The 8,916-nt window shown below is 44.4% G+C and overlaps 3 non-coding genes across 3 annotated transcripts; 2 read left to right on the top strand and 1 right to left on the bottom strand.

Annotated features, from left to right (window-relative positions):
• Positions 1–6,019: 6,019 nt before the first annotated feature.
• trnat-agu lies at positions 6,020–6,093 on the bottom strand. The gene has a single exon. It is a non-coding gene; the product is annotated as a tRNA-Thr (tRNA).
• A 1,682-nt stretch (positions 6,094–7,775) lies between these two features.
• On the top strand, positions 7,776–7,849 carry trnat-agu. The gene has a single exon. It is a non-coding gene; the product is annotated as a tRNA-Thr (tRNA).
• Positions 7,850–8,473: 624 nt separating this feature from the next.
• Positions 8,474–8,547, top strand: trnat-agu. Its single transcript has one exon. It is a non-coding gene; the product is annotated as a tRNA-Thr (tRNA).
• The last annotated feature ends 369 nt before the right edge of the window (positions 8,548–8,916 follow it).

Genomic DNA, 8,916 nt, shown 5'->3' with positions numbered 1-8,916 from the left:
AACACACACACACACACACACAAACAGACACACACACACAGACACACACACACAGATAAGACAGACACACACACACACACACACACAAGATATAAGACACACAAAGCCTTACACACACACACCAGATACAGACACACACACACACACACACACACACTAACACACACACACACACACAGATCACGACCACACCACACACACACACACACACACACACTAACACACACACACAAACACACACACTAAGACACACACTAACACACACATACACTAACACACAACACACACATACACTAACACACACAAACACACACACACACTAACACACCAAAACCTAAACACACTAACACACTCTACCACAAACACACACATATACTAACACACACTAACACACACACTACACAAACACATAACACTAACACAAACACATACATAAACACAAACACACTAACACACAAACACACCACACACTACACACACAAACAGACTACATACACACAAAACACACTAACACACACAAAACACAGACCCTAACACACAAACACACACACACTAACACACACAAAGTACAGACACACTAACACACACAAAAACTACACACACACACAACACTACACACACAAACTAGACACACTAACACACACAAACTACACACACACACAAACACACACAGACACTAACACACACTAACACACACACACAAACACACACACAAACACACACAGACACACTAACACACACACACACAAAAACACACACATACACTAACACACACAAACACAGACACACTAACACACACAAACAGACTACACACACACACAAACACACTAACACACACAAACACAGACACACTAACACACACACTAACACACAGACACTAACACACACAAACACACACACTACTCACACACACAAACACACTAACACACACAAACGACTACACACACACACAAACACATACACACAACCAAACACACTACACACCACACACAACACCTAACACACACACTAACACACACACAAACACACACACATACACTAACACACACACACACAAAACACACTAACACACACACAAACAGACTACACACACACAAAACACACCTAACCACAACACACTTACACACACACTAACACACACAAGACTACACAGACACACAAACACACTAACACACACAAACCTGACACACTAACACACACACTAACACACACAAAACACACTAACACACACACAAACACACTAACACACAAACACAACACCTAACACACACTAACACACACAAACACACACACACAAACCAGAATAACACACAAACACAAACACACTAACACACAAAACACACTACACACACACACAACACTAACAAACACAGAAACTAACACACACACTAACACACACACTAACACACACAAACACACACAACACTAACACACAACGCACACTAACACACACACACAAACACACACATACACTAACACACACACACACACACACTAACACACACAAACAGACTACACACACACACAAACACACTAACACACACAAACACAGACACACTAACACACACACTAACACACACAACAACTACACACACACACAAAACACTAACACACACAAACACACCAACACACTAACAACCTAACACACACACTAACACACACACTAACACACTAACACACAAACACACTACACACACACAACACACTAACACACAAACACGACACACCATACACTAACACACACACACACACACTAACACACACAAACACAGACACACTAACACACACACTAACACACACAAACACACACACTAACACACACAAACACAGACACACTAACACACACACTAACACACACTAACACACACACTAACACACACAAACAGACTACACAGACACAAAGGAGGAGGAGAAAGATGGAGAGATTGTGAGGGAGGAGGAGAAAGATGGAGAGATTGTGAGGGAGGGAGGAGGAGAAAGATGGAGAGATTGTGAGGGAGGAGGAGAAAGATGGAGAGATTGTGAGGGAGGAGGAGAAAGATGGAGAGAGGGGAGGAAGGAGGAGAAAGATGGAGAGATTGTGAGGGGTGTGAGGGAGGAGGAGAAAGATGGAGAGATTGTGAGGGGTGTGAGGGAGGAGGAGAAAGATGGAGAGAGTGTGAGGGAGGAGGAGAAAGATGGAGAGATTGTGAGGGAGGGAGGAGAAAGATGGAGAGATTGTGAGGGGTGTGGGGGAGGAGGAGAAAGATGGAGAGAGTGTGAGGGGTGTGAGGGAGGAGGAGAAAGATGGAGAGAGTGTGAGGGGTGTGAGGGAGGAGGAGAAAGATGGAGAGTGTGAGGGGTGAGGGAGGAGGAGAAAGATGGAAAGAGAGTGTGAGGGAGGAGGAGAAAAGATGGAGAGAGGAGTGTGAGGGTGTGAGGAGGGAGGAGGAGAAAATGGAGAGTGTGAGGAGTGAGGGAGGAGGAGAGAAAAATGGAGAGAGAGTGTGAGGAGGTGTGAGGGAGGAGGAGAAAAGATGGAGAGGGGTGTGAGGGAGGGAGAGAGAAAGATGGAGAAGTGTGAGAGGTGTGAGGGAGGAGGGAAAGATGGAGAGGTGGAGAGGGGTAGGAGGAGGAGAAAAGATGGAGAGAGGTGTGTAGAGGGAGGAGGAGAAAGATGGAAGATTGTGGAAGGGAGGAGGAGAAAGATGGAGGAGGAAAGAGTTAGGTGGGAGGTGTGAGGAAAAGGAGAGGAGGGGAAAAGATGGAAAGTGTGAAGGAGGAAAGAGGAGGAGAAAGATGGAGAGAGTGTGAGGGTGTGAGGAGAAGGAGGCATAGGAGGAGGAGAGAAAGATGGAGAGAGTGTGAGAGGTGTGGCAGGGGAGGAGGAGAAAGATGCAGGAGAATTGTGAGGTGAGGGATGAGGAGAAAGATGGAGAGATTGTGAGGAGGATATAGTTATGGAGAGGTGAGGGAGGAGGAGAAGATGGAGACCTTGAGGTGTGAGGAGGAGGAGAAAGATGGAGGAAAGACCAGGATGGAGGAAAGATGGAGGAAGGATCCCAGGACCCACACAACAGGAAAACACACACACAAAATACACACACACACACACACACACCACACACACACACACACACACACACGGATCTTTGAGGATCCAGCAACTGGAGCCCCACACGACCAGGAAGGCACCGAGAGCCGAACGGAGTCCCACAGGATCACGGACCCGGAGCTGGACATGGATGTGGCCACCGAGCTGACTGAGGACAGGACCACAACAGCCCGATCCCGGACCGACCACATAGCCGACCAAGGACAAGGAGGACCAACAAATATGGCCCCAGCAACCCAGGAAGACCAGGAAACCAGGTATGGACAAACCAGTGGACCCAGGACCCAGTGTGGCATCCAAAAAAAATATCCCTGTGTGGCATGATCCCTGTGTCCCAGGTCCAGGATCCTGTGTGGAAACAGGAGAAACGGAATGGAATGGGACAGGATGGAGGACGGACGAATCGAAGATAAAGAGTCCTGAGATTCCACACACCAGGTTCAGGAACACCTATGTCTTTAACACCTGTGCATCCTCGCTCACAGCTCCTCCGGCGAGCCTCCCCTTTCCTCGAGATGTATTTTAGGAATTGAGACATCCTTTTAAGAGGGGAGCGCTGAGATCGATTTCCAGGTCACAGGCAGGAAGATGCAGGATAGAGGAGACGCTAAACAGAGACTTAGATTCAACTTTATTGTCATTGTGCAGAGTACAAAGACAACGAAATGCAGTTTGCGTCCAACCAGAAGTGCAAAATAAGCAGAAAAGTGCAATGTGATATACAAGTATAGACAAGAAATATAGTGCAGTGTAGACAGTAGTATACAGTTGGTTTACAGATGGTGGTTTTGAGTAATATAAATTAAATATAAATGTGTGCAGTGTATTAACAGTTACCTTATAAGAGCAGAATAAATATGGCTATGTAATATGAACAATGTATGAACAACATGTTCAGATATGTGCAATGTGGTAGCAGTGACATTATAATAGTGGTAAGAATAATATAGATATATGCAGTGTATTAACAGAATATATAATAAGAAAGATTAAATATGCTCTGTGTATCGCGACACATGCATGCGATAAAGGAAATAGAAACTAAAGCCTGGTTTATGCTTCTGTATTAAATCGACAGGTAGACAGGTAGAAATGAAACTACACGTCGCGGTGACACAGACCACAACAACTGTGATTGGTCCGTTTAGCCGTGGCTTGGTAGCGTTGCATATCCCCCGACTCATTTCTAGGGTTGGGTACCGTTTGGATTTTTAAGATTCCAGTGCCGAACCGGTACTTTTAACCACTTAACGCCAACTGTCGCTAATTTGCATCAAACCCCTTCCATTCCGACTGCAGGCGAGATGTATTGGTGTGTATTCCCCAAATGCCGGTTTGTTTACATTCGATACATACCTAGGAACCTTTTGCACGCGCTGGTTTCTCGTAGGACCGGTCGGAGTGGGAACTACATCCAGTTCACGGAAGCGAAATTAACCCTAACCCCTAACCCTAACCCTAAAAATACTACTGTCAATGTTAGGGAGTAGGAGAGTGTTTTCTTTCTTGCTGTTGTCAAGATTCATTTATTTGTCAATTACTTTGTGACATGAATAAAATCTACATATCTGAGATGGGAAAATGTGTTTTATTAATTTTACCATTTTGTAAAGAATTTTACCATGAATGCCTGTTGTCGCTAATTTGCATCATACCTAAATTTATATCTATTCTATATGCTGTAGACAAATTAACAATCTCAACTTAATTTAGCATCAGCTTGGAGCCAGAAACACACACAATACATTTTTTTATATAATTGTGAATAAATTCAGGCGTCACAGGGTTAAAATGATTGTGATTCCTAAACCGATTCTTGTAAGTAATAAGTTTACTAGCGATCCCATGCAGTGAATGGTTAACATGTTTTTACGTCCGTTTTGGTGAGCCCAGAGGAGAAATATGGCATTTTAAAAGTAGCATACATTTACGGTAGCTAGCTAACGGTAGACTACAGAGAAAGGGTGATATTTTTACGTCCGTTTCAGAGCGACAGAGGGAAAATATTTCAGTCGACCTACCGGTTGCGTAGGGTTTCGGTACCCAACTCTACTCATTTCCAGCTTCCTACTTCTCTGTGAACAACATGAAATCAAGGTGAGGTTTAGCTTTTCCTGCTACTGCTTTCCGACTACGACTGAGCATATATATAGATGTTGGCACCACTAGTCAACCCTACAATATTGCCAGGCTATATTTCGGACAGTGGTCAGAAACCCTAACCCAGGGGAGACACTTTGTTACACCGTCTCCACCGCCAGAGTCGAGACTCGCTCCGAAGCTAGTCGCTCTCACACACTTCCTACGCATACACACACATTAAGGCTCTGCTATTCTCTTAAAGAGATACGCTAGATCGGCGCAGACACACAAATATGAACCTTAGGTCACAGCGAATGCTCTGCGTAGAGCCCCGGCAGAAGCTTAACCCTTGTGTGGTCCTTCGGGTCCCAGTGACCCGAAGGACCACACAAGGATGATGTACTTCCCTTTACTTTGTTGAGAATTGCTCTCTAAACCCTGTTTCTTGTAAAGTAAGTAAGTAAAGTTTATTTCTAGAACACATTTAAACAGTTTAAGCTGACCAAAATGCTGTACAAACAAGAACTAAGGTGCTGTATTAACCCTTGTTTAGAGAGCAATTCTCAACAAAGTAAAGGGAAGTACATAATCCTTGTGTTGTCCTTCGTGTCACTGGGACCCGAAGGACAACACAAGGGTTAAATCCTACTTAGCTCAAGCAGTTCTTCATGTAACAACATTGTGACTTCTCTTGTCGCTGTATGAACATTAATTACAGTTATATGAAGATACTTTTATTTCATCTGGAGTGGGTTTACATTTAGTATAAGGAGACATCTTCATGATGGCAAGAGGAGATGACACATGACAGACTATATTTTAGAGATATTCTCTGTAACAAAGAGGCGCTGCTGGGATTTGAACCCAGGATCTCCTGTTTACTAGACAGGCGCTTTAACCAACTAAGCCACAGCACCTCTCATTCAAGTTGCAGAAGCCTGTAACAACATGTTTCCATCTAATTGTCAAGCAAATCTTAAGCAAACTTATAAAATGTCGCAAAAAAGAAACTGCTAAATAGAAGACTTTCCAAATAAACTAGACTATGCAAAGTGTAGAAAGAGACGTCTGTAACTCGTTAGCCTGGCTCCGCCCTCCTACGTACTTACGCTCAATTTTCATTTCCCTTCAGTACTCTGTGTGGGTTTGTGGTATATTCTTGGGTTTTCTCCGGCCAAATATTTGGCGGTCCAATCAGCGAGCAGAGGGAGTGGCTGAGAACGATGACGTTGATGTCGTGACGCGCTAGTTTGAGTTGTAGTTCTGTAATGGCGCCTGAGAAAGATGCGAGCGAAGCCATTCGGTCCGTTGTGGCAACGCTGCCGAATATCCAGAAGTTACCCATGATCTTGCACCACCCCCACTCGAGCAATGTGTGTCATTTCGCAGAGATAATGTAAGGGTCACTAGGGCTTCTGTAAGAGGTGCCTGTTACACTCAATTTAGGGAGACTAAATTTGGTCAATCAGCTTTTTCATTTACTGTAGTAGAAAAGTGGAACTTAATTCCACTTCACATTAGAAATTGTGCAAGTCTCAGCAGTTTTAAAATGTCCTTAAAGACTTGGCTGAAGGCAAATCAACTATGTGATCATTGACCTTTTTATAACATGGAATGTATATTTGTATTTTGGTTTATGTATGAGTAATGCTTGTCACATGTTGTTGTTGAGTTTTTATCTGTTTTTGATAGCATTGTCTGTATTGTCTATATTGTCTTTTTATCTCCCTTGCCCAGGGACCACAGCTTTAAATTAGCTGTATAGGTAACTCTGGTACAGGGCCTGAACTGTGCATTGTCCCTGACAAATAAACTAATAAAAAAAATAAAATAAAAGCCAGAGCAAGACCAATCGTTCCTGAGTTGTGTTGGTGGCCGTGATGTCGTGGCCCTCCTCCCCCACGGGGTTCGGAAACAGTTTGATTTTCCAGCTTGCTCTGTTAGTGGTGAGTTGGCTAAGGCTAACGCTAGCGATGCTAATGCTAAATATAAGCCCATAGTTGTCGGTCTCCCCTCTTGTTGCACATGACATACGTCACGACCAAACGTTAGCGATTGGTTCTGGTAGATCCAGAGTGGCTCTGGGCAGACCCAATAGTTTTAAACTTCAACAGAGGACCCGCCTTCAAGGAAGTTAACACTTGTCAATGGAGAGAGGCCAGACTCTCTGGACACATGAAATGGACCAGAGTCTGGTAGGACCAGGCTAGTGTACCAGAGTCTGGTAGGACCAGGCTAGTGTACCAGAGTCTGGTAGGACCAGGCTAGTGTACCAGAGGCTGGTAGGACCAGGCTAGTGTACCAAAGGCTGGTAGGACCAGGCTAATGGACCAGAGTCTGGTAGGACCAGGCTAGTGTACCAGAGTCTAGTAGGACCAGGCTAGTGTACCAGAGTCTGGTAGGACCAGGCTAGTGTACCAGAGGCTGGTAGGACCAGGCTAATGGACCAGAGTCTGGTAGGACCAGGCTAGTGTACCAGAGTCTAGTAGGACCAGGCTAGTGTACCAGAGTCTGGTAGGACCAGGCTAATGTACCAGAGTCTGGTAGGACCAGGCTGGTAAATCGTCACAACTCCCTGCGAAATGTCTCGTTTCAGGGAGGTGCTGTGGCTTAGTTGGTTAAAGCGCCTGTCTAGTAAACAGGAGATCCTGGGTTCAAATCCCAGCAGCGCCTTGTTCTTACTGTTCTCTACATGAAGAACAGGTTGAGTTAGATCCTGGTTCTCCTGAAGTCTCACGTGGGTCTGGCTGCTCGAGAATTTCAACAATTACAATCTAGTATTTTACGAAGCTAGTTCACCGAAATGTGTTTCTGAAAACATTTTAAGCGAGAAATAGGCCTTGCAGTTGCTGAATCTGTCTTCATTTCAGATCGACAAAGGTCAGTTTGAAAGATTTTCGTCTACTTCTACTGGATAGTCGCATTCAGCCAGCTTTTGGACGCGCAGCATTTTTTCAAATGGAGCACTGCCTTCCCAGGATGCTTTGCGTGCATGTTGAATTTGCTTGACATCACCCATTGTAATATAGCGGAGCACAGCACAACAGAAATGTAGCACTGACAAATGGATCTGTACCCAGGATCTCCTGTTTACTAGACAGGCGCTTTAACCAACTAATCCCCAGCACCTCTTCCTTCCCCTTCTCACCCCCCTGAGAGCTGCACCAGTCATCATTTTATCACTATTCAAGTTAGCCGAGTACTAAACCGGACGTGGCTCAATCAGTGGAGTGCACCGGAAATAATGGAGGGATGAGAGGAAGGAGAAGTAGAAGAAGAAGAAACAGAGGCAGCAGAGGTGCTGTGGCTTAGTTGGTTAAAGCGCCTGTCTAGTAAACAGGAGATCCTGGGTTCAAATCCCAGCAGCACCTCTTTGTTACAGAGAATATCTCTAAAATATAGTCTGTCATGTTTCATCTCCTCTTGGCATCACGAAGATGTCTCCTCATACTAAATGTAAACCCACTCCAGATGAAACACGTTATACATGTCTTTATATAACTCTAACTAATGTTCATACAGAGACAAGAGAAGTCTTATTCTTACTGAAGAGATCCCCAACATTCAGTTATCTAATCAAAGAACCTTTAGAAGAAGTTGTTTTGTGTGTCTTTGTGGTCCCTTGAGTCTTTTGTTAGCTATAGTTTGCGTCTCTGTTGTAGTTTTGAGTCTTTCTGTAGTCGTTTGGAGTGAAGTTCCTGCAAGAAACGTAACGTAACGTCTCCTGAAACAGAGACTCT

Source organism: Perca fluviatilis, chromosome 19, assembly GCF_010015445.1.
Source record: "Perca fluviatilis chromosome 19, GENO_Pfluv_1.0, whole genome shotgun sequence".
Taxonomy (NCBI): Eukaryota; Metazoa; Chordata; class Actinopteri; order Perciformes; family Percidae; genus Perca; species Perca fluviatilis.
Note: the sequence above shows the minus strand (reverse complement) of the source record. Positions and strands in the feature narration are given on the sequence as shown.